General features: G+C 41.9%; 1 pseudogene; it reads right to left on the bottom strand.

The window, feature by feature from the left end:
* Positions 1-24,521: 24,521 nt before the first annotated feature.
* On the bottom strand, positions 24,522-25,044 carry LOC125406083 (large ribosomal subunit protein uL5 pseudogene; annotated as a pseudogene).
* Between the last annotated feature and the right edge of the window lie 484 nt (positions 25,045-25,528).

The raw sequence follows: 25,528 nt of genomic DNA on the forward strand, positions 1-25,528 counted from the left end.
GGACAACAGCAAAGAAAGCTGAATGGAGCTTGGGCTTCTCTGGCCAGGGCGGGCAAGCTTCATCTGTGAAGGGCCTGAGAGTAAATGTCTTGAGAATCTCATTGGAGCCGCTCTGCCCTGAACTTCCCATATTAAAACTGTCATGTGAGGAAATGCAAGCAAATGAACAGGGGTGTCTAAGACTTTATTTGTGGGAGTTAAAATTAATGTTACTTTCATTTGTCTTAAGATAGTCTTTTGTTCCTGTCTTCCAAGTTACAGAATAAAGACCCTGTACAAAAAGTTTATTTGAACTACATAAAGATTATTTTTTCTTTGCAACTGTGGTGGTTTGAATGAAATTAGCCCCCAAAGGCTCAAAGAAATGGCACTATTGAGAGGTATGGTCTTGTTGGAGGCAGTGTGTCATTGTGGAGACAGGCTTTGAGGTCTCGTATGTTCAAGCTAGGCCTGTGCATCAGGATGTCGAATTCTCAGTTCCTCCTTCAGCACCATATCTGCCTGAACACTGACTGCCATGTTTCTTGCCATGAAGCCCCAGTTAAATGCTTTCCTTTATAAGAGTTATAGTGGTCATGGTGTCTCTTTATAGCAATAGAAACCCCAGCTATGAGAGCAACATAGCAAAACTAGTGATTGACTCTCAGATGTGTCTGCTAGCCGATAATGAGTTCATGATTGAGTAGGTGGTCCAATACTAGCAATTCCTGATTTCTACCAGGAATAATCTCTTTTGTTTTTGGCCCCTGTTCTTTGGTTATTATCTATCAAATGCATTCTTACCTGATAAAGCAAAATTGCAGTTAGTAGTAGCAATGAAAATTTATGGTTGGGTGGTTACCACAGCACAAGGAACTCTACGGGTCCCTTGTGAATAAGGAACCTTTAAGGGTCCCTTTAAGGATCATAGCATTAGGAAGACTGAGAAGCACTGCTCTAGAGATGACTTCCAAAAGATAGGGACGCATTAAGTGTCAAGACCACCTGGGAAAGAGGAAAATTCCAGAACCTCAACGTTCATTCTAAGAAGAAAAACAGACTTCTCCTGGTTAGGTTCGGCTGTCGACTCAACACAACCCAGAGCTCTCCGAGGAAATCTTATTCTGGGGATTGCCTTCATTAGACTGACCTGAGAACATGTTTATAGGGCATTAATTGATGGAGGAGGGGCCAGTCCACTATGGGCAACACTCTCCCTAGGCAGGCATAACTTGACTGCATGGCTGGGCTAGATGAGCATGCACCAGGCAGCAAGCAAGTAAAGTTCCTCCATGGTTTCTGCCTTGAGTTCCTGCCCTAACCTTCCTCAAAGAAGGAGCTGGAAGTGTGCCATAGTTAGCTTTTGTCAACCTGAGGCAAACCTATCATATGAGAATAGAAAATCTCAGCTGAGAAATTGCCTCCATCAGATTGGCCAATAGGTGTGTTTGTGGGGGCACTTTCTTGATTGTGAATTGATATGAGAGGGCCCAGGCTACTGTGAGTTGTCCTGTCCCTGGACAGAAGAGCCACGGGCTTTGTATAAGACAAGTAGTATAAGGTAAGTAGCTGAGCAGGGCAGTGAGCATCATTCTGCCATGGTCTTTGCTTCAGTTTCTTCTCCCAGGCTCCTGTTTTCAACCCCTTTACTGACTTTGTCAGTGATAGACTGTAAGCTGGAAACCAAGTGAGTCCTTTCCTCTTTGGGTTGGTTTCAGTCAGTCTTTTATCAAACAAATAAAAAGCAAGCTAGGACAAACTAGAAGATAAAGCATTTCCTCCCCAAGTTGCTTTTGGTCAGAATGTGATCACAGCAACAGAAAGCAAACAAGGAGAGACTCAGTCCCACGTGTGAAGAGACACACTTTCACATTTTGGGACCACTTCTCAAAGCCGAGGTCTGAGTGACAAGTAGCTGTCAATCCAAGCAGAGGGAAGCATAGGCTGAAAGACGCTGTGCTCACAAAGCTAGTATTGTTGGGAGAACGGTGATGGTTGGCTGGGAATGGGATGCAAGGTTGCTGTGTGAGACTAGTATTCCAGCAAGTGCGGGCAGCCCAGTGGAGTCATGAATTTGAGGTTGAGGGCAATGAATGTAGCTAAACTCTGGGAAGAGAATTCTTCTGGGTGGAGCCCTGTGGATATCTGCTATGCTGAACCCGTGGTGTATCTCAAGGTCTAATAATTGCTCCCAGGCGTTTATTTGACCAGAAGGTAAACTGATACTATATGTAAAAACTCAAAACTGAAAAGCGACAAACACCTGTCCTCGATAGGTATTTATATTTAATAACATGAATGATAAGAATGAATGAAACATGACCGGTCATAGTGGAAGAGAATCCCACAGACATGTTTCAGGGGAAGAAGGCAGCCAAGGGAACAATGGTATCTGTGTGATCTGCCATTTGTACAGAAGGACAATGGCATGATCAGGACACAGACCTTTATTCCATTTATGGGGGTAACTAGAATGGTCAGGTTCACAGGAGCCTGAGGGTTGCCTGGGGCTTCAGCAGGATGAATATGGAGCTCACTAGTGGTATGTAGTATAGCTATGCAAGATGAAGAGTGTCAGAGGTGGATTGGGGTGATAATTGCATAACTGTGATTGTACTTAATGCACAAAACTATACATTTAAAACAGTTAAGGTAGGGCTGGAGAGATGGCTCACCAGTGACAAACACAACTGCTCTTGCAGAGGATTCATGTTCCATTCCCAGCACCAACCAGCTGATGGCTCACAACTGCCTGTAGGGGGATCTGATGCCTCTGACCTCCACAGGTACCTACCCGCATGGACACAACCTCCCCCAAGACACACAATTGAAAAATTACAATAAATCTTCAAAAATATATTTTAAAAGGGTTGGGTACACTTTTAATTATAGCACTCAGGAGGCAACATATCAGTGAGTTTTAGACCAACCTGGTCTATGAAATGCATTTCATACATATAGTGATGTCTATATATATTGAGACCCTGTATCAAAACAGTGGTTAAAGTAGTAATTTATATGTGTGTTTTATTACAATTAAATATCTAACTTAAAACAAGCGTACCATCACTGGGGGTTAATGGCCACTGCTAGTTGAGGTGGAGCTGTGGAGTGAGGAAGAGAGAAATGGGGAGAGTTCTGAAAGTATAGAATGTTCTGGATATTTAAACAGAGGCCTTGGAGATATGTGAAAGTTCAAGTTGTGTATTTATGTGTACTTCTGCATGTATTATTATTCTTCAATAAAAAATTACCTTGAAAGAAAAGCAATGAAAAAATTTTAAAGTGAATTAATTTGCAACAGATACACTATTAAGTTCTGGGAACAAGGCAAAGTTCTAGAAACTCAGTTGATCTACAGACCCAAGGAGGTGATGATTGCCAGAAGAAGAGACTGAGGCAGGGGCTTTGCCAGGATCACAAGTCACCTGCACATGAGCAGCAGAATCTCGTCTGTCAACACACAGCCATGGGAGAATAAGCCTTTTCCCACTTAGTTAGAAAGCTGTCATCTTGGAACAGAAGCATTTAAAATATTTTTTTAAATTATTTTATATATCATAATTTGATCATATTCACCCCATCCCATACCCAGCTAACCGTATGTATTCCTTGACACTGAGTCTGATTATTGCTGCCTCTATGTTCGTGGGTATGTGGCTGTCCACTGGAGTGAGTTCTATGAGCAGCGGCCTCCCACCCTTCAAGTCAACCAACTCTTGCCCTCCAGGCAGCTATCAATTCCCAGGCCCTGGCCTTAGCCTTTATGTGTCTCTGGTGTGGGACAGTTCTGTATTCTGTCAATTATGTTTTAAATAAATGCTGATTGGCTAGTAGCCAGGCAGGAAGTATAGGTGGGACAACCAGACAGGAAGTAGAGGTGGGACAATGAGAACAGGAGAATTCTGGGAAGGAGGAAGCCCATTCCTCCCGAGTCCTGCCCAGACACGGAAGAAGGAAGATGTGACCTGCCCTGCCGAAAAAGGTACTGAGCCATGTGGCTAACATAGATAAGAATAATGGGTTAATATAAGTTACAAGAGATAATAAGAAGCCTGAGCTAATGGGCCAATCAGTTTATACCTAATGTAACTTCTGTGTGATTCTTTGGGACCTAACGGCTGTGGGAACTGGGCAGGACAGAAACCCCAACAAGCAGGCTCCCATGTTACATGTCTCAGGTGGAAGAAAAACAATGTTCTAATTAATACTCTCAGTATGCTTCTTATGTCTGATAATTTAGCAGACATATTAGCTTGAAGGATGGATACTGGCTCTGGGGGTTTAAGGAAATCATGATAAGCTTATTTTTTATAAGTGAGTTAGAATATTGGTGGTGTTCTTAAAGCTTTTAATAGGTAGAGAGTCAAACAAGGAAGGCATTTGAAAAACTTCGATTGCCTCTCAACCTTAATGCATGGGGAAGAGATATATTAAAATATACAAATATAGCATTCAATTTAGAGTTGCCTTCTTGTTCACTTATTTTTTTTCTGGGCAAGGGTACACTCGCTTCTTCTGAAGCATTCAACATTCTGTCTTTGCGTGTCCTCTCTGTTTCTGTGTTTGGTTCCCTAGGGTACATGGGTCCAGCTTGTTCGGTTTCAGCCGGCTTTCCATAATCCTTCCTCTTATCTTCAGTCTCCGCCGCATGAAGTTCTTTCTTGTTGCCCCGGGGTTGAGCAGTGTGGGTGGGACGAATTGCAGCTAGGACAGTCATGTGTCCGTAGCTGGCTGTTCTGGGTCCTGTTCTCTGTCACACCTGATCAGATTCTTGAGACTTCTTGCTCAAGGGACCGGGTCTGTTTAAAATTAACTGTCCAGGACATTAGCGACTACCCATGAGAAAAATTGTGAAAGAAAAATAGAAAGAAAAAAAAAGAGCCATTCTCAGGGAGATGAAGGAAAACAGAACAGGAAATGGATGAGAGCTGAGGCAAAGACTCTGTTCTTATCACAGCCAAATTGGGGCACATCATGCTGTATCTGAATATCTCATGACCGACGCTCTACAAGCTTCTCGCTGGTAGCTGCCCTTCATTTCACAATCTTGAATTTATGGATGCTTGAGAGGGGAGAATACAGCATCTCTTGAGAGACTCCCCCATGAGGTTCATAGTGCCGTTCCCACAATTGTAGCCTGCACCCAGGCATGCTGACATAGTTTACATGGAGCGTTGTGTGGATCCATCCTTACTATGGCCTGCAGACTAGCCGTTCTCCTGCCGTATGGAAACCTCTCATTTCCCTTCCCTACCGTGCCTTCGGCCAACACTTGGAGACTCTCAGACAGCTGGCTGTGTATTAAAGTCTATTTATAACAGCAATGGACAAGTGATTGTTTGTGGGGAATTGTCATTTCTGCTTTGGAGGACAATGGGGGCATTTCTTCTGTGACCGGTGGGTTCAGCTGCTGAATGCCGCAAACACTGCCTTCCTAAGATGCCTATATTCTGGGGACTGATGTTCTCAGTGATGGAGATGGCTATTTCATATTCAGCAGAGGCCACAGACACTCACAGCAGGAAGCAGTGACATTTTGTGTGCCATGGAGAAGTGTGAGAATGCACGTGGCATGCATCCTTACAATCAACATGAAAAACATCTACATGAAAACAGATTATTTTTGTCCTATGGATCCAGTTAAAGTATAACCATATGCTTAAAAAGTTCTATTCTAGGCTTTCAGGTATTTTTTAACTTCAGAACTTTTTTTTTTTTAAATTAGAAAAATATAACAGCTTTTGACAGAACTAAAATGTTCTGGTCATGCATAGGCAGTAAAGTAAAAATGCAAATGGGAAAAGTCTGTTTGGATTAGTAGAGATGTTGTACATCTATTTTTCTTTTTCAGAAGAAAATTTACTTGATGGTATGGAAAATATTCAGATTATAATCAGTGGAAAAAATAAATTTTGTTATATGTATCTGTTCAAAGAAAATGGATAGGGGAAATTATGGTTGTTGGGCTTTGGGCCAATTTTCCGTTAGATCAAATTTTTCTAAACTTAATTATTACGTAGGTTTGTTTTTCTTCTATTGAAAATGGATTTTTTTCATACAATGCACTCAGATTATGGTTTCCCCTCCCCCAACTCCTCCCAGTTCTTCCTAGCTTCCCTCACATTCAGCTCCACACCCCTTGTCTCTAATGAGAAAATAAACCTCTAAGGAATAACAATAAAAGAATGCATCAGAGTAGGACAAAACAGATGGAAGAGAAAGAGCCAATGCATAAGAAACAGGCAGATCTAGAAACAAACACGTTCACACACACAGGAATCCCCTAAAGACGAAGCCAGAAGTCATACAATATACACAAAGGTTTTTTTTTCCCCCTTAAAAACAAGACAAAGCAAAGTGCCTGGCACACGTATGAGAGAAAAAGACCAAGAGCCTGAGATATTGAGTTTGTTTTCTGATGGCCATCTTCTGGAGGGTGGTTCGTTTCTCTAGTGAGACTCCCTTGGGAAAAACTAACTTTTCCTTTGCAAGTGGTTATTAGCTGGAGCTGGCTCCGGGTTGGGGGTGAGTGTGTGCCCACGTCTCCTCTCAGCTCTAGGACCCCGTCTGGAGCAGGCGGGTGCTGCCTTAGTCTCTGAGTTCATTGCACATCGTCAGCTGTGCTCTGTTTAGAAGGCCTTGTTTCCTCGGTGTCCTCCATCCCCTCTGGCTCATAGACAATCTTTCTGCCTAAAGAAGGATTCCCTGAGCCCTGAGGGAAGACACTTGCTGAAGACATACCATTCAGGACTGAGTGTTCCAAGGCAGTTTTTTGTTTTGTTTTGTTTTTTTTTAATCTAACTTAAGTGTGATGTCATCCTTTTCCCAGATTTTTGGGAAGCATAATGAAATGATATTTCATTTCAAAATAATATATTCAGGTTTTTAACATTAGAAAAATTAAAATAGGGAATAGTTAAAATGATCTGTAGATTCCTATTCGGATAACATTTGTTATATTAAAAAGAGCCTGTCGTTTGCATACGGTTAACAAACTCAATTGAAGAATTTTAAGCTGGACTTCAAGTGAAAAGGACCAGAACCTTCTTGCATAACTGCCAGTCTAAGAAGAAATAGCTGCACGCATGTCCACAGATAGGCAGCACCCATGAACACAGATAGGCAGCACGCATGTCCAGGGAGGAATTTTGCAGGAATACTGTGATGATGACTTTGGTTTCTCTGTGTCCCTTTCACCCGGTGACTCTCGGTATTGTCACATCTACGCCCCTGTCCTCACATCCTCATGGTATAATCAATACATTCTGACTGGCTTTTAAGAGGAATACGTTTTGTGGCGTAAAGATTCAGATTCTCGGTCCCTTTTCTTCTTTAAACCACTGTGTTGTAAAGAACCACAAATAGGAACCTCCCACATCTAGGCCACGGTATCCACAGCTCACTTTCAAAAACCCAGCCTCTAAAATCACGATTGTGTTTTGATTGGCTTATTTTGCATGTGTGTTTGTGTGAATCTGTGAGGGAGCACATGTTGGGGGGGTAACTTTGGGGAGTCAGTTTTTTCTTCTACTACGTGGGTCCCAGGGCTGGAACTCAGGCTGTCATGTTTGGTGCCTGGCAACGTTTCCCGCTGAGCACTCTCGCTGACCTTTGGCCTTTCAAATCATTAATTTATTTTTTTATTTTTATTTATTTTTTGTATTTAGTGTGTGTGCTTAATTTAGTAACTTCTTGAAATATATATATATATACACATATGTGTGTATATATGTATATACGTATATGTATGTATGTATATATATATTTTTTCACATTTCCCTGTTTTAGAGGGTATACGGGAGCAAATTAGAAAAGAAGTAACCTTGTGTGCAGCTGTGGGGCTGAGATCCAGAGGCGACAGTGGTAGCCTCGGCTTGGGCTCAGGGCCTCTTGGACCAGGCTGTGGCCTTGGGCACTTCTGGATCTATTACACCCACAAGAAGGAAATTAATAATGAGGGCTGAGTGGCAGAGCCAAAGCCCTGTTAAGAGGACCCCTCCCAGCAGCACAGTGTTTCTGTTCTCATCCAGGGCAAAGTCTTGGATTCTTCTAGAAGCAGAACTTGAGAAAGGCTATGCGGAGTCTGGAATTAGCTTCAGGTTTCTCTGAGGAGATTTCCATTTTTATCCCAGGTTCCCACCCACGGAGAGGAAGCTTTCCTTGGGGCCATGTCATGTCAAGCTGTCAAAGATGGGAAGAGAAACGCATTAATCCATCTCCAAAGAGCCTTTCTGTGGGTTTATCAGGGAACAGAAAGAAATATTCTACAATGACCGGTGCCTCTGTGAGGGTTAAAGGGGCAATCGACAATTAAAATGCGAAGATAAAGAGTCAAAGAGGCCAAATGAAGATAGAGGTTTTGTTTCTTTTCCAAAAAGTTGGTTTTTTTAAAAATTGAATTTTAAGGTTTTCATACAGAGAAATGGATTTCATCGTAGTGTTTTATTTTCTTTTGTGGTATTGGGGATTGAACCCAGGGCCTTGCATGTCTTAGGGAAGCTTGCTCAACTAATGACCTGTACTATCAACCCTGAGATAGTAGGTAGTGTGCTGTGGATTGTTCATTTACAGACAGAGAATACACAGAAGACCTTAGTCAGTGGAGACAACAATGAATTTAAAACAATTAATTAATTAATTAAATCACTTTGGAGCTTACGTATGTGTGTGTGTGTGTGTGCACGAGAGAGAGAGAGAGAGAGAGAGAGAGAGAGAGAGAGAGAGAGAGAGAGAGAGACAAAAAGGTTAATATCTGTTGTCTTCCTGGACTGCCCTCTACCTTGCTTTTTGTGATAAAGTCTCTCACTGAACCTGGAGCTCATCGATTGGGCTGGGCTGGCTGACCAACCAGCTGCAGGGATCAGCCTGTTTCTGTAGCCCTCAGCTCTGGGGTTGCTAGTGAAGGCCATCATTCCTGGCTGTTCACTAGGGTATGGGGGATCCAAACCCAAGTTCTCTGGACCATGAAGCACTCTATGCACCAAGCCATCTCCTCAGACCCTGGAACTCTACCTGTAATACAGTTTCATTTGGGAACAAGTCAAGCTTTCCCTTCTAGACACTTCTAAGAACTGAATTCTTAGAACAAAAACGATGTCAGCCAGGCAGTTCTGCGAGAAGATTAGGTAGGGTGTTTCTAGGAATGACAGATGGCTGGTGAGCTGGAGGATTGTGTCTTTTTTCCCCCTAAAATTCTTCTTGTACCCTGGAGAAAGAGGTTTCCTCGTGCTCCCTGACTTGATGGATTGGATGCTGCTTCCATCACCGCCTTTGAGGAAACTTAACAGGAAGAGCAGTCGTTCAGGAAAGAGACTTAAAGCCACCCATGAGGGGATAAGGGGCAGGGGAGAGAGGACAAAGGAGCCACCCTAAGATGGGAGCTGGGCAGACAGAGTGGAAATGCCTGGCGAGGCCTGGGTCCACCCACACCTAGGACATTAGCACCTTCCTGTGTGTTTTCAGGCTTGCCTTCTTGGTGCCAGCCCACGTGTGAGGGAACGGATAAAGCTCAGGGGGTAGTCTGAGAAAAATAGCGCCAACTTTATATCTTTTGGTATTTTTTTTTTATAAAATAGGAACAAAAGTCAGAATACAAGAGCAACTAAAGCAGACAGCACCCTACTCTAATTCAAAATGCACATATACACATGGAAATCCCCAGAGGAAGAAACTCTAAAATAATCAACTTGAAAATGTCCGCAGAAATTATCTCCATCAGGTAGACTTGGGCTGACAGATCAGATCGATCTCCTTGGGTAGAGCCTGTGCTTTCTAATTCTTCGACAATGTACATGCATTCAATTTATGATAACAAATCTGAAATAAACACCCCTTATAGAAAACGTAGGAAAATATAAGAAATGTAAACAAGCTAGTAGCACTCTTCCCGTTTTTACTGTCAGCTAAAAGTGCTGGTGGCATTTTCTTTTGTTAAATTTTTGTTAAATTATTTCTAGTCATTTATTTTTATTGCTAGTCATTTCTAAATGTATGCATATTGTGTGATAAAGGCCACATATTGTTTAAATTTAGTGCCTTCCTTTTCAAAACATTTTAACATTATAAAGTCATGTATTATTGTTTAAATGCTAATATAGAGCATATGTATAATTCCTTTTTGTTCCTTATTTTTAATGTTGACTTCCAACATGAAGTCAGCATGTTTGTTCATGAATCGTGAACTATATTTCAGACTGTGTTCTAGTGAACAGTTGTAATTCAGTTATCTGTTGCTACATAATAAGTTAGTATAAAATTTAGTGTCTTAACATCGTCCCCTTGGGTGAGTGGGCTGAACTCAGGTTTTTCCCCCCTTTGGGAGTCAGAAAGAATGGGGCATTTGACATGACTGGTTCATACGCACAGGTTTTTTCCCATGGTACTCAGAGCTCCAAGAGGCAGGCAGTAGAAGCAGACAGTCCTTTTAAAGATGAGGGTTCATATCTAACACAGTGTCACTCCCGCCATATTCTACAATGGACAGCAAAACCAACCTTGATTTCAGGATGAGAAAGAATAGAGTCCGCAAGGAAGAGTGGCATGTGCTTTTAGAGAAGGTGTCAAAGATTGGCAGCCATCTTTGGAGTCCAGATTATTTTTGAAAAGGTGTTGAAGTATAGTTTGATAAAATTTTAGAGACTTATGACGTTTCCTCTTAAAAGATTCTATAGAAGGCACTCTCGTTCATGTCCCTTGAAGGACAAGTAGACTGTTGGGGTTGACCCTCCTCAATAGAACCAGGGTGCCATGAGAAGTCACGGCTGGGGTAGAGTGCTCGCAGGTCAAAGTTCTTGACTGCTGAGTGACTAGCTATGCCTCAGGCAAACACTGAACTTCCCTTTCCCTGAAGTCCAACTCAGGCTGTCCCTGTCCAACAGACCTCCAGGGCCAAACCTCACCAAGAGCAGAGAAGGCAGGAGGGAGTATGTGGAGAACGCTGGGTCAGCCCTGAAGGGAACATGGTGGGAGATGCCACTTCTGGGAACTGATCAGAGATACAGCTGAGAGGGCTGAGGGGAGGAAAGTAGGAGGTGCTGGACAAGGTGACCAATTGGATACAGAAAACTGCAATCTCACCTTAAAGGTACAAGGTATCTGTCGTGCTTAGCAGCACTGACTGTGACCCTTGCTGTTTCTTCTGGGAAAGAATAGAACGACCAGAAATAGCGCTGGGGCCTCCAAAGAAGCTAACACAGCTATCGCAAGGCTCTGGGTTATTTCAGGGTCAGGACAAAGGGTTTCTGTCTATTTTTCATGTACCTCAGACGCGCCATTGCTCTTATGAAACTCTTTAGAGCATCAGCGACCACTGGCAGTGAGCCTTCCCTGAATCTCCACCAGGGCGCCATTCATAATGGTTAGTTGTGTGTTGCTCTGCTCGGGTTTAATACAAGCTCCTTAGTAACAACTATGGTCTGGGTAAGCTATGACCCTTCTCTGCCCCTTAGTTCCCTCACCTATAAAAGGGGAGCTCAAAGGTCCTCTCACCTCCTTCAGTGAAGGGAAGAGCGGGAGAGCTAATTCATGTAGAAATTGTGTGCCCTACAACATACACCCGAGACGCATTAGTTATTTTAACTTCCTACCAATTTTTAAAAAGCTTACTCTTTTTGATATTTGAGACACTTGAATTTTTAGAGTGGTTTTAGGTTTATAGCAAAGTTGACCAGAGAGTGTCACCCAGCATGACCCCAGTCTATAGCTTACCTTTCTGTAGCCTCCCTGAACCCACATCGTCACATCAGATCATCAAAGTTCATAGTTGGCACTGAGGCTTATGCTTAATATTGTCCAGTCTATTTGTTAGAACACTACAGCACGGCATGTACCATGACAGCACTGGGTAGAGCAGCTCCCTTGACCCAAATCCCTGTGTTCCACAAGTATCATTTTCTATCACAACTGGTTTCCAATCACAAATAACAAGAAATATTTTATGTATGTTTAACTCCCTCTTCTAAATGAACTAGAATGGACTGTCCTACAGTTCTGTGCACAGCACTTGGCAAATGCAGACTGAATCGGTAAAGGAGATTAATAATCAACAAGTTAGACCCATGGATAGAGGGAAAGCACTCAGACATAGGTCAGGTTCTATTTTCTTTTCGATATATTGTTAGTGTTTTTCACACGTCCTCCAATTAGTATATTATTTATATTTATGTTATTTTTATATATTAGATTTCAGAAGGAAGCAGTAGGGATGATTTTGTACATTTTAAAGAGGTTTTCCTTGACTTTCTCTTCCTTAATTAGTTTTTACACGCTGATGCTCAGCACTGGCCCCTCTGTTGGAAATAAGCCCTGCACTCTGTATGCTGGGTAGTACCTCATTTTCCCGCCATTGTTCGTGTTGGGTAGCAGTGAAGGGTGTAGTCTGTATGTCTCCTAGCTGTGAAAACTCAGGCAAGAGACTCACTTCTCAGGGTCTGCTTTGTCTTAGCTGCAAAGTAGGTATGGCAGTGACGCATGTCATGGAGATTCGGGAGGAGTGTCTCCATAAACACAGGTAAAGTGGTAGCGACTGACGTGAGAAGTCATGGGTGTTGGCTCGTGTTCCTATCATACATTCAGTTGTCCAGAGATGGTTCTGTGCCAAGAAAAGAAGTCTTTGTGTTTTCTGCCTTTTTAATGGCCATGTGTAAATGCTGAAGAAATACAATTCTAAAAAAAAGTGTTTTTTGTTTGTTTGTTTTTTTAAAATACAACTCTAGCTTTCATGTTGTCTTTTAAATTCAATTCTCTAACAATGAACACATGGAGAAGACAGAGACTTCCAGACCTGGCTCCACGCCATTATAAATGGCATCTGCTCACTCCCTTGTTTTTGTTCATGTCTTGGTAGTGCTGTGGTTTGAACATGAGATGGTCCTCTAGAGGTTTATGGCTTGGATGCTTGTTCCCAGCTAGTGGCCTTGTTTTGTAGCCTCTGGAGTTTTAGGAGGAGGACCCTGGCTGATGACAGTAGGTCACTGGGGGTGGGCTTTTGTTGGGCTCCCTGCCTTTAGTTCCCGGCCTACTCTTTCTGCTTCCTAGTCTGTTATGAAATGAACAGGACTCCACATTCTCCCACTGCCATCCATGCCTTCCCCATCGGGATGGGCTACAAATCCTCTGAAACTGTGAGGCTAAATAAATATTCCCTGTCTTGTTCCTAGTCAGTACTGTGGCAAAAGTGACAAGGAAATAACTAATACAAAAACCAACAGCAAAAATGTATCAATCAAGACAGGCATGAGAGCTGTGCCTCTGCAGAGTGCTTTTGATTGGGTGCCTGTCTCCAAGACCATCTTAGCATGAGCTATGAGGACATAGGGGTTGGAAGCTACCAATTTCCTAGCCAAGGCACAAAGCCACTTATGGCTTTTCTCACTTGCTATATATCCAATACTGTTGTTTCCTAAGAGTTAAACCCAAGACGTTAAGCTCCAGTCCAGGCCTTGGTTGTTATGATGTCTGTGCGAGTCTAAGACTTTCCCCAGAGTGAGCAAAGTATGATTTAATCAGTATTTAAAAATCTGAAAACAAAACAGTCCTGTCTTTAGGAAATGGTTGGTATCGGGGATGTAGGAATGGCTCAGAGGTTAAGAGCATTGATTGTTCTTCCAAAACACCCGGGTTCAATTCCCAGCACCTACACAACAGCTTACAACAATCTGTAATTGTTGTATTCAGGGGATATGAAACCCTCGTTTGGCCCTTACAGGCACCAAACATGAATGTGGTACATAGACATGCCTGCAGATGTTCCTGATCGTCATCATCATCATCATCATCACCATCTAATAAAATTAAAAACAAGAGGTTGATGTGTTCTTGTGCATAATGGGTTTCATTTGTTCAGCAGATTTTCTTGGGCAGCTGTGGAGTTCTAGGCACCGAGGCAGTTCCTGAGAATCCAGTGGCAAACTGGCCAGGGCAGCCTGTTCCTCCTGGAGCTTCTTGTGTGGACAATAATCCAAGCCAGACTTGTGAATCAGTCATGTCCAGTGTCTCAACACTGAGAAAGACAACAAAAGCCATCTTTTCTGTAAAACTCACCAACTGTTTATTATAATTCCAAGTCAGATCTCAGTTAGGAGTTTCTAATCCACTCTTTCCCCTTCCTTCTTTGCCAACCCCTATTTCTGACTAACTTGCCAACCCAACTCCCAATTTAAAATCTGAGGATGGTACTTCTGGTTGGTAGCTACATCAAAGCTCCCCAGAGAAAATGGGCCAGAACCTAAAGAGAGGGTCTATGTAAGTAAGTAAATGGCACACATGGTTTTGGATGAGAGGAGTTCAAGATCTGTAGTGGACAAACCGGAGGGAGACTCAGGAGAACCAATGATGTATGTTCCAAATTGAACTGGAAGTCTGAACAAAGTGAATACATTGACTCAAAAGCAGACAGAGAAAATAAAGTCTCTCCTATTCTCTTTTGATTCCCCTCAGTTCTTCAGTGGGATGGATGAGTTCTACCCACATCAGGGAGAGGAATCTATTTTACTCTGCCCATTCATTCAAAGGCTAGTGTCATCCAGAAGTACCTTCACAGACACAGAATGAAGTTTAACCAAATATTTGGGTACCCAGTACCCAGGTCGAATTGGCACATGTCATTATCCATCACAGTGGAACTTAGGTCAGGCACCCAAGCTAGCTGCAAGAGAGGCCGGAAATGTAAGTATCTGGCCCTTTAAATGTACACAGCAGTGGGATGTGTTCTTTGTCTTAAGACAAGGGCTTCCTAAAATCTCCAAAAAATTAACTAGTTAATTTTAAAAGATCAGATACGTCCTAGCTGCAGAGTGCAACTTTTTTTTTCTTCATACTACAACCCTGATTACAAACCTAGGACATTCTTGGCAACACTATGGTTGCTACATTGTTGATTTTTTTTTTTAACTTTCAGAAAGCAAGCTGATCGGGTGAAAGAGCACTGAGAATTCCATTCTTCACTGTGTATTTAATTATTTCTACACTGGAGCAAATGCCATGGACTGAAGTTTTTCATGGGAATTCAGGCCCCACTCTCTTTGGCAGTGAGTCCTAACTATTTTTGGAAGTTGGAAAAAAATGCAGAGAATCTGGTTTACTGTTGGTCATGTACAGTATTGTTATTTTTGTGTATCTAGGACAATGACATGGTCAGTGTTTTTAATTGACTTTCTTGGGACATAAGGGTGGGCTTTAGGTCCAGAATAAGGCAGAAGAAACACAGTTGGCTCTGATCCTGTCCCATTGGTCTATAACCACTCACAGGGATCCCTTTTCCCTGAGTGCCCGGAATGGCTTCCCTGCAGAGCCAGGCTGCTTTCTGGCTGTCTTTCCATTTGACTATAGCTGGTTTGTTCTCTAGGACTTGCCGGGAAATGCTCACCCTAAGAATCCGTACACTAGCAATTGTGTTCTAACTGTGTCACCTAATCACTGTGCTGTTGGGCAAGTTGTTTAGGCATTTAGAGCCTGTTTCTTTCTCTGCTTCTCTTTTGGGAAGGCAAGGTCATGTGAATCTCAGTTGCTTTATTTATGAAAGAAAATATTTGATGAAATGATTCCTGATCAGGATGCTTTGGGATGTGAACAGAATGCCCCAATAAAAATGGCTTTAAAAATAAGAAATGTGCCACACATAAAATCCAGGTCTCTGACTTATTTCAGGGGCCAGCCCATGGTTCAAGGGTGAATAACATGGGTTCTTTTGTTCCATGGTGCTGCCATCTATAGCATATTGGTGATGTCTTTCCTTGGGTCAGATGACTATCATAGTTACAGACATCAAGAATAGGTAAGAGAAAATCACAGAAGGGAAAAAGGAACTTCTTCCTTGTGAGTGCTCTTGTGAGGAAACATTCTGGGTAAGGCTGGCTTCTAGATTCCTTGTCATTGTCTCAAAGGAAGGCAAGGAAATGATGATTATGATCTGAAACCTCTCTATCAGTGAAGTGGGGATACAGAACTGCAGAATCCTTCCACCTTCCAACATCTTAATTGTCTGTGGTTCTTGAAATTTGCGTCAGTGAAGGAAATGGTCAGGCTGAGGCTCTGGTGTTCTGGTGTTGGGACTTGCATGACTCTGAAAAGGTAAACAACAGTAGCCTTCTCCCATGAAAGGCAATATGTAAGGGGATGAGAATAATACTTTCTACAGCCTTCTTCATGGGATGAGTGGTTTAATAGAAATGGTTTCCTTAGGGTCATAGGGTATGACACTATTTGAAAGGAGTAGAATGTGTGGCCTTGTTGGATGGGCATGGCCTTGTTGGAGGAAGTGTGTCACTGGGGATGGACTTTGAGGTGTCAGAAGCTCAAGTCAACCCCAGTGTCTCAGAACCCTCTCTCTTCCTGCTGCCTGTCGATCCTTGTGTAGACTCTCAGCCACCTCTCCAGCACCATGTCTGTCTGCTTCCCACCATGACAATAATGACTAAATCTCTGAATGTAAGCCAGCCCCAATTAAATGTTTTTATTTATAAGAGTTTCTATGGCCATGGTGTCTCCTCACAGCAATACAGACCCTAGGATAATGGGGGAGAATTCAAATAGCCTGAAGTGGGGGGAGCATGATTGTACTTCAAAGCAACATGGAAACATAGACACAGCAGACAATTGCTGTAGAATATCATTTTAAGGTGTGTTACTTTTGTTTATGCTCTGGAATATTTGTTTTATGACTCAAAGTTGTGTATGATTAAATAAAATTCACCTGTGGTCAGGAGACTGAGTCAGCAACTGGTTGGCAGGAAGTTGTAGGGAGGAGCCAGGTGGAGAAGGGTTTTTAAGGAGGGGCGTGAGGAGAAGCCCGAGGGCATCTGGAGAGACTCAAGGTGAGCTAGGTGAGCTGTTTGCTATTCCCCAGGCCAGGGCTCTTGTGGCTGAAGTGCTGCTGGTAGCAGCAAAGTTGCAGTTATTGGCTAGGATAGTAGGATAGTTGTAGCTTAAAAGGCAGCAATAATTAAAAAAGAGGACAATTGGCACCCAACACAGGGCTGAATTTCCACGGAGGGCTTGGAAAAATAAAGGCACATGGCTCCTTTAAGAGGCACTGCTGTTTAGCCAGAGCATTAAATAGAAACCAGAAACAGCAAGCTAAGTAAAAACTTCTTGCGGCAACTCAGGTACTGGCTTCCATAGCTAGGAAGGTTTAATGCAGTTCTCGGTCACAAGCCTCTGACCAGGGTGCAAGCTTTGGGCTTAGCTTTCACAACCCAACCCGAGAATGGGAGAAGCCCGCCGCTAGAGCACACAGAGAATCCAGGTGTAGCTTAACAGTCTAAAGTCTGCTCCTGCTGTCAAAGAAAAAAAAGCCTTAAGGGCAAAACCCAACCCACAACAAACTGCATCCTATTAGGTGTATTTTCCTATTTCTTTCTGTACTGTATCTTCAGCATGTGACAAAGTTGAAAGAATTCCATGTACCCCAATCACAAATTGGGTTCTCAGAAAACAGACACTGAGACATCCAAGGGGTGAGGGTGTGAGGGCATAAATACTGCAGGGCAATTCCCCCAAAGGAGCGTTTGGAATTTTTGAATTTGGGATGCTAACTCAGTAAGGACCATGCAAATATTCCATGTTTTAAAAAAAGTGCTTAGAAACTTGAAAAAGGCTGAAACACTTCTGGTGAGGCAGTTTTTGATAAGGGATTTTCATTCTAATTTATAAAGACTGTCTAGAACAGTAGCTTCAATAAAACAAGGCTCAGCCGTGACATATGAGGCAGAGGTCAGGCCCTGTGCATTGTTGTATATCCCCTTTCATGATTTACAAAATGCAACGAACTTTAGAAACACTAAATAAGCATTGCTCAAGATAGCTTTAGTATAAGTTTGGTTTCCTTTGTGGAAATGGCCTATGTGTTTCAGATGCAATAAGGACTATGGAGTCATTTTAGATCATGCTTTTATTTTCTATCACTAATAAATGTTGGGGAGTTATTTGATAGAGCATTGTTGGAGTTTTATGCATCTCCCTGAATGCTTAGATGGCCTTTTCAGCAAGTACCAGAGACCCCCGCCCCTGGTGCTGGTATTACAAGTGTATTCATCTTAGGTTTTCCTGCATGCACAGCAAACACTTTACTGACTGAGCCACCTCCGCACCCACAAGACTTTCCCTTGGAAACTATATTGTCATCTGGACTTGTGGGCTCCAGAGCAGTGGTTGGCAAATCTGCAGATGTTTTAATGCGAATAAGCCTCTGATGGTACCAGCTGCCATTGTCTTCTTTGCTGCCCACAACTGATACACTTTTTAAAGATTCTGGTGATGGTATGGGAGTTCTGCTTTGTTGTCAGAGAAGATGATATTTTTTTTAAAAGGCACTATAACAATCTCATTTTATTTTGGGAATAGCATATTTACTTGAAAGAATGGTTGGTAAGCTGTGACTATTAAAATCTGGGTATTTGGCAGGTATTTTCCCCAGAATAATACAGTGCTACTATTTCAAGAAAAACAACCAGTAATGTGTTTGTCAATGTTAAAATCTCAGATTTCAAGCAAAAATACAATTCTAATACAATGTATCAGTCACCATGAGATGAAGCTTACCAAACAACACCTAAAGAGTTTTCTGAGCTCAGTGTTATAATAACAAATACTAATAGCACCTACTAAATATTAATTAGTAACAAATATAATTTATTGTTTGTAAATTAATGCCTCAGTTCTTGGAAGACATTCATAACCAGAGAGTTAATATTTTCTAATTGGCATAGATTACATACATATATAACATGATAGTGAAGGATTCATTCAAAGTATGTGAGGCCAGTGGATTTTAGTGTATCTGAAAACTTCATGGATACTGTTTATAACCATGTTATAGTTAATTTTAAAGAAACTGTTACTGAAGTTTTATGTAGTATCAAAAAGTCATAGTCAAAGTTATCTGAAGAGGTTACAGAAATGCTCCTCTCAAACAGAATGGCAAGCTCGAATAATCTTTATCATAGGAAACCATAGTTAATAATATCCTATTACTTAGTTTATGAATAGCTACAAGACAGGAGTTTTAAATCTTCAAACACAAAGTAAAGATAAAGAGGGAGCACTGCCACTTGCCCAGATTTGATCGTTGCACACTATACACATGCAGACCACATTGTATCCTATAAATATGTATATTTAACTATTGTGAACAAAGATGTATTATGAACTATATTTTCCCAGTGAGTTGAATCTTTTCCCAAACTGAGAATACTAAAGTATTTTTCCTTGGATTATAAAACAAAACAAACAAAAAACCAAAAGCAAAACAAAACCACTGGGTGTTGGTGGCACACACTTTTAATCCCAGCACTTGGGAGGCAGAGGCAAGGGAATCTCTGTGAGTTTAAGGTCAGCCTGATCTACAGAGTGAGTTCTAGGACAGCTAGAGCTACACAGAGAAACCATGTGTTGAAAACCAAAAAAGAAAAACAAAAGAAAGCAAACAATCAAAAAAACCAAGTCAAACTAACAAAAAACCAAACAAAACCAAAAACAAGATCCTACCTATGTATGGTAGCATGTATCTTTAATCCTAGAACTCAGGAGGCACAGGCAGGCAGATATCTGTGAGTTTAAGAATTTCCCCATTCTTTTCCTCCCTAGCCAGGCATGATTTCCTCCCATTGAGTAGACCTATAGTCCAATTAAATAGCTATTGGTTACTGACAAGATGTGCAACCCACTATTATTCCTATAGGTCATGCTGGTAATTGTGGTTGGAAAGGACTTTTGATTTCTCCCTTCCTTTGGAGGCTGCATAACACCTTCTGGAACTATGAAAGCTCTAATTCAGGAAGGAGGCACCCACCATGTATAATCTTTAATAAATAAATTTATTTTTTTCAGTTTTACTTTCCAATGCAGTAACTAATGGTAAATGCAGCCTGTTTTATAAAAACAAATAAACAAACAACAACAACAATAAAAAAACCCTAAGCTATTAAGGGTCTTCAGTAATTTCTAAGTATGTGAAAAGGTCCTAGGACCGAAATTTGACAAACATTAGTCTATTACATAGAATAATGTACTAGTCGCGTAAGCATAAAGTCTGGACTCACTGGCAAGTTATACATAATGAATGACGTGCACGCTATGTTACAGCACCTAGGTATCCTTTGGATTGTTCCTCTCTACTGACACAGTCCAGTGTACAAAACTATAATGAACACAATGCACAGATACGGAATTCATATCTGTGATGAGAATCCCTAGAAGATCCCTGATTCAGATTGTCACTAACACACAGAGCCCCCCCCACCATGATCAAGGGGTTCCAATTCTTCCTTATTTTAAGAAAAGATTGTATTTATGTTCTCTACTTAATGGCCACCCTATAATTCTGATTCCAATCAAAAGGCATGTTTTTATTTTTGCCGTCCCCTCCCCAATGGGTGAGAATGAAACATGTAATTAGGAGACATACGCTTAAGGTTTGGACTGCTCCTGGACAACACAGTTGCCTTTCAGTGGGATTTGGAAAGTGTTTGCTTTCAAGTTGTTCATTTTAAAAGGTCTACTGCTCATTTTCAGTGCCCTTACGGAGCTGCTTCATCTCGGTGAATCATTAGTGCCTTCAGGGCCTGATAAAAAAATGTTGCCCAAACCCAGGGGAATAAATAAGGCAGTGGTTTGGGAAGGACATTGTCGTAGAATTACATTTTATTGAGATTTTTTTTTAAAATAATGTTGCTATCTTAGTGACTTATATATGGCTGTGATAAAATACCATGGCCAAGGCAACTTATAAAACAAAAAAAGCACCAATTGGGCTTACATTTTCAGTGGGTTATGAATCCATTATGGCAGGGCTGTGTGGCAGCAAAAAGTAGCCATGTTTGCTGCAGAGGCTGAGAGTTGTCATCTTGATCTACAAGTAGGAAGTGGTGGTGATGGTGGTGGCAGGGGTCTTTCAACAAGGTCACACCTCCTAATTCTTCCTGTATAGTTCTAACAACTGGGGACCAAATATTCAGACATATGAGTCTATAAGTGTTGGGGAATATTATTTTAAGGTGTATTACATTTGTTTATGTTGCATTTGTTTAGCTCTGGGAAGCTGTGTTACTGTGCTTGTCTAAAACACCTGATGGTTCTAATAAAGAGACGAATGGCCAATAGCAAGGCAGAAGGGAGGAATAGGCGAGGTTGGCAGACAGAGAGGATAAATACAAGGAGAAATCTGGGAGAGAGAGATCTGAGGATCTGGGAATGAGAGAGGAAGGGGGAGGACTTCAGGGGCCAGTCACCCAACTATACTACAGTCAGACACGGAGTAAGAAGGAAAGAAAAGATAGAAATAGAGAAAGATCAAAATCCTGAGGCCAAAGATAGATGGGAATAATTTAAGAAAAGATGGCAAGAAACAAGCCAAACTCAGGCTGTGTATTTATAACTTTTTTTTTCAAAGGCCTCCCTGTGTGATTTATTTGAGAGCAGGGTAGCAGCCCCCACCCCCTACAAGAGTTCAAAAATCCAAAGGGTGAAGCATCATACAATGGTCATTCTCCTTCAATCCACTACTGGGGATGGATATCTGGAACCTGAAGGAGAGAACTGATTCCTGGAAGTTGTCTGCTGAGCTTCTTTGTCTCCACCGCCCCCCCACACATGTAAAAGGAAGGATTTCAGCAAATTCCTAGATTGTATTTACCCTGCTATAAACTGCTAAGTGGCCATTATAGAAGGAACTGAAGCATTTAACAGGCACACCAGTGATCCTCTGGTTAAACAGTGCAGGTTCTCTGCCACAGGGAAGAAGTTTTTCCCATGGCAGTAATTAGTTAGCAGTCCCATGTGGGCCTAATAAATACTCTGAGGGAGAGTGAATGGAAGAGACTGTTTACTAAGAAGTTGCCTTCCTGTTTGTCAGCGTTCCGTGAGGCAGTTTGGAGGAGCCCAGTTTGACACCATTTATGGAGCAGTTGGCAATTGCAATTACTAGTAGAAAACCACAGTGGCTCATTCCTGCAGCCCTAGCATGTAGACTGAGCCGGGAGGATTGTCTCAAGCTGCAGACCAGCCTGGGCTCTGCAGGGTGACCATGTCTTAGTGTGAGAGCAAGGGATAAAAGAAAGTAAATGATATCGTGGTGCGGGAGAATTATCTGTATTCTGTCAATTATGTATTTTAATAAAACACTGATTGGCCAGGCAGGAAGTATAGGTGGGAATACCAGACAGGAAGTAGAGGTGATGCAATGAGAACAAGAGAATTCTGGAAAGCATGAAGCTTCCTCGCCATTCCTGCGCAGACCACAGAAGAGGCAGCATGTAACTTGCCCAGCTGAGAAAGATAGGGAGCCATGTGGCTAATGTAGATAAGGATAATGGGGTAACATAAGTTATAAGAGCTAATAAGTAGCCTGACCTAATGGGCCAATCAGTTTATAATCTTAAGGAGTCCTGTGTGATTTTTCTTTGGGGTTTGCCGGCTGTGGGGTACTGGGCGGGACAGAAACCCCAAGTCGGCCCCTCATGTTACAATATTGTGATACATAATAGGATTCTGCGGCTTTGAATGTATTTAATTTACTGAGATTCCCTGAAATTAGGAGTTGAAGATGATAATGTCTTTTTTTCAAGGGCTGTGGAATAATTTACATGAAATGTCTACAGATGACGCTTTTGAGGGTACCATGAAGTTTAGCTGTTAACTCTTATTATCATTAGAGCTAGTATTCTGTTTGGAAGCCCTGGTGTATAGTCCAAGAAGTGCCATTGACCTAGAACATGGGTCAAGTTCTTAGTTTGGATTAAAGATGGCCTGACAGGCTAATGAAAGATTGATGAAGGCTGCAAACAGCCTTGTGCTGCCCAGAACATCATCAGGGGCAACAAAAATAGTTCAACAGCAGGATGATTATGGTTGAGATGTTCTTCCTCTTGACCACTGTGGTTACGCTGGGGTACTAACCAGAGATGCAGAGGACTTGAACCTGTGTGCGAGTCAGCTGGGTGACATCTAGACTCATTCTGGGCATCGGAGCATCTAAAAACTTTATTAGACTGGCACCCGGGGCCTATAAGACAGAATGGATTCTAAACAGTTCTGGCAAGAAATCTTCTCCTAAGGCTGTTTTCAATTTAGGAATTAATCAGTCATTTTATAGCAGGTGAAATTATTAGGTTCCAGCCTGGGTTTATCCTACAATTTAAAAAAAAAATGTCAGAAAAGCTGTTCAAGGCCTATATAATTACGTAAAGTCATCAATTGGAATGTGTGCCATCACAATCCCTGTTTCAAAAATAAATTGTGGGAAGAGGAATTGTATAGTCCAAGCTATGCATTTGTTTTAGATTTTGGCAGCAGAGCCAGAAGTTTCCAGGCAGTAAGCTGAAGCTTGTAACGTTTCCAATATGGCTAGGGTTTAATTCTAATTTGATCTTAGGCTTATCTATCTAACAAATGAGCAGATGCTAGCATTTTATATGCAAGAGTCCTGACGGCTCATTCCAGCTCTTTATTATTGAGTGGTATGTAATTGACTTGTTTCTATTGCTGTGATAAAACACCATGACCAGAAAGAACTTGGGAGGAAAGGGTTCATTGAGAGTTGTATAATTCGCAAGTTATCCTCCATCGCCGAGGGAAGTGGGGGCAAGGAACCGAAGCAGAAACTACAGAGGAACGCTGTGTACTGGCTTGCTCCTCATGGCTTGGTCAGCTCGCTTTCTTATACTCTCCAGGGCTGCTTGGCACTGCCCACACTGGGCTAGCCCTTTTACAACAACTGTCAATCTAGAAAGTGCCCCTTGGGCTAATCTGATGGGGGCATGTCCTCAGCTTGGGTTCCCTCCTGTCAGACGGACTCGAAATTGCGTCAATCTGCCCCAACTCGAACTAGGACAGTTGTTAAGACTGTTTCATGAGTTTGAGACATCCTGGGCTACATAGGAAGTTCCAGGCTAGCCCAGCTCTCCCACAAGTCCTTATCTCAAAAAACAGCCCAAACCAAGCAAATAAAAGGAAAACATCAGGTTTTCTAAATTAATCTAAGTTACTTAATCTAACTATCATTCTTTGGATTTTTGCTACTCACAACTTGGACTTAACATCATTATCACCTGGGAATTAGAAACAGAGACTCCCAGGCCTCTTCAGACCAACTGGGCTGGCATTTTAACACAATCGCAAGGTCATTTGTTTGTACACCAGCTCTAGGAGGCTTTGCTTTAGGCTAATCATGTGATCAGAGCGCCCAGCAGGCAAGCAGAGCCCCAGATTCTTCAGAAGGAGTTTTTGGACACTTTCTTTCAAAATTGCCAACAGTTCACAATTAAGGTGAGGCATTTGAAATGCACAGGGAAAATGCAGGAACTCGGAAACAGCACTGCCCACCGCTTGGTGTAGCTAGGTCTAATTTTAACTACTTGTTATATCTGACTTATGTCTCTTGATTAAAAACACTTTTATTGAGATTATATATATATAAATACATAACAATATATATAAAATGAACTATATATATATAAATGTATAATTCAGTCAAATAAATTATTTTCTCTGAGAGAATTTTATTGGCCTTTTGGATACAATTTATTTGCTAGGAAGGATGGACCCCCTCACACTTCTGCTGGGAGCAGTGCAAGGCCTCCTCTTGACTGATTCAGTGTTTGGCCCCAAATGCACCCTTTCCTGCACTTCTTGTCTTCAATACTGAAACCTGGCCTGCCTGGAACCACACAGAAGTCCAGGCCGTAGATCCCATTGCTGGGGTCAGATTTGATGCCCAGGTCAATGTGTTCTTGAATCCCAAAGTCAAAGTTTCCAGTATCTGAGAAGTTATTTTTTCCGTAACTCATACTCCTGAGCCTTCAGGCCTTTCTCCAGGATTCATTCTACCTTGGCTCCATGGACAGGGCAGTGAACAGCAATCTTTTCATTTCTCTTGTGCCTAAGGACCTAGCGGTGTATCTAGCTTTGGAAAATACGGGTGTCTGTCCTGTGAGCTGCTCTAACACCTTGGCTTCCCCGGGTCAGCCTGTCTCCGCTCCCACCAACACAGACAGATACTGAGGCAGAGCTTGCAGATTCGATTCGAAGTTCCCGCATGGGGTTCTCCTTTTCACCCTGATCTTGTGACATGATGGAGAGCAGGGAGAGAGACAGTCAAATAAACATGCTCACATGTGAGGCCATGCCACCTCTGTCCATCTGAGAACCTTCATTCAGCACTCCTAAGTGAAAAAGTGAAACTCTGACCCACCAAGCAGTAGCAATTGTTCCTTCCCCTGGTCTGTGGCCACTACTATTTTAGTTTGTGAATCTTCCTAGTCTAGGTAACTCCACTAAGTGAAATTGGAGGCATGTGTTCTTTTGGCTGTTTTTTTTCTTCACTTATCATAATGCTTCCAAGGTTCATTCATGTTGACTTGCACCAGTAATTTTCTTTTCTTTTAAAGGCAGAACCATACTCCATAGAATATTTACATCATAGCTTGTTTATCTTTGTACTCATTGGTTGGTGAACTTTTAGGTGCTTTCCACCACCTTTTGTGAATCATGTTGCTATGAATATTGATGTATAAATGTCTTTTTGAGTCCTCTTATCAATTTATTTTTTAAACTT

The sequence above is a fragment of the Myodes glareolus genome, chromosome 15 (genome assembly GCF_982192425.1).
Source record: "Myodes glareolus chromosome 15, mMyoGla1.1, whole genome shotgun sequence".
NCBI lineage: Eukaryota > Metazoa > Chordata > Mammalia > Rodentia > Cricetidae > Myodes > Myodes glareolus.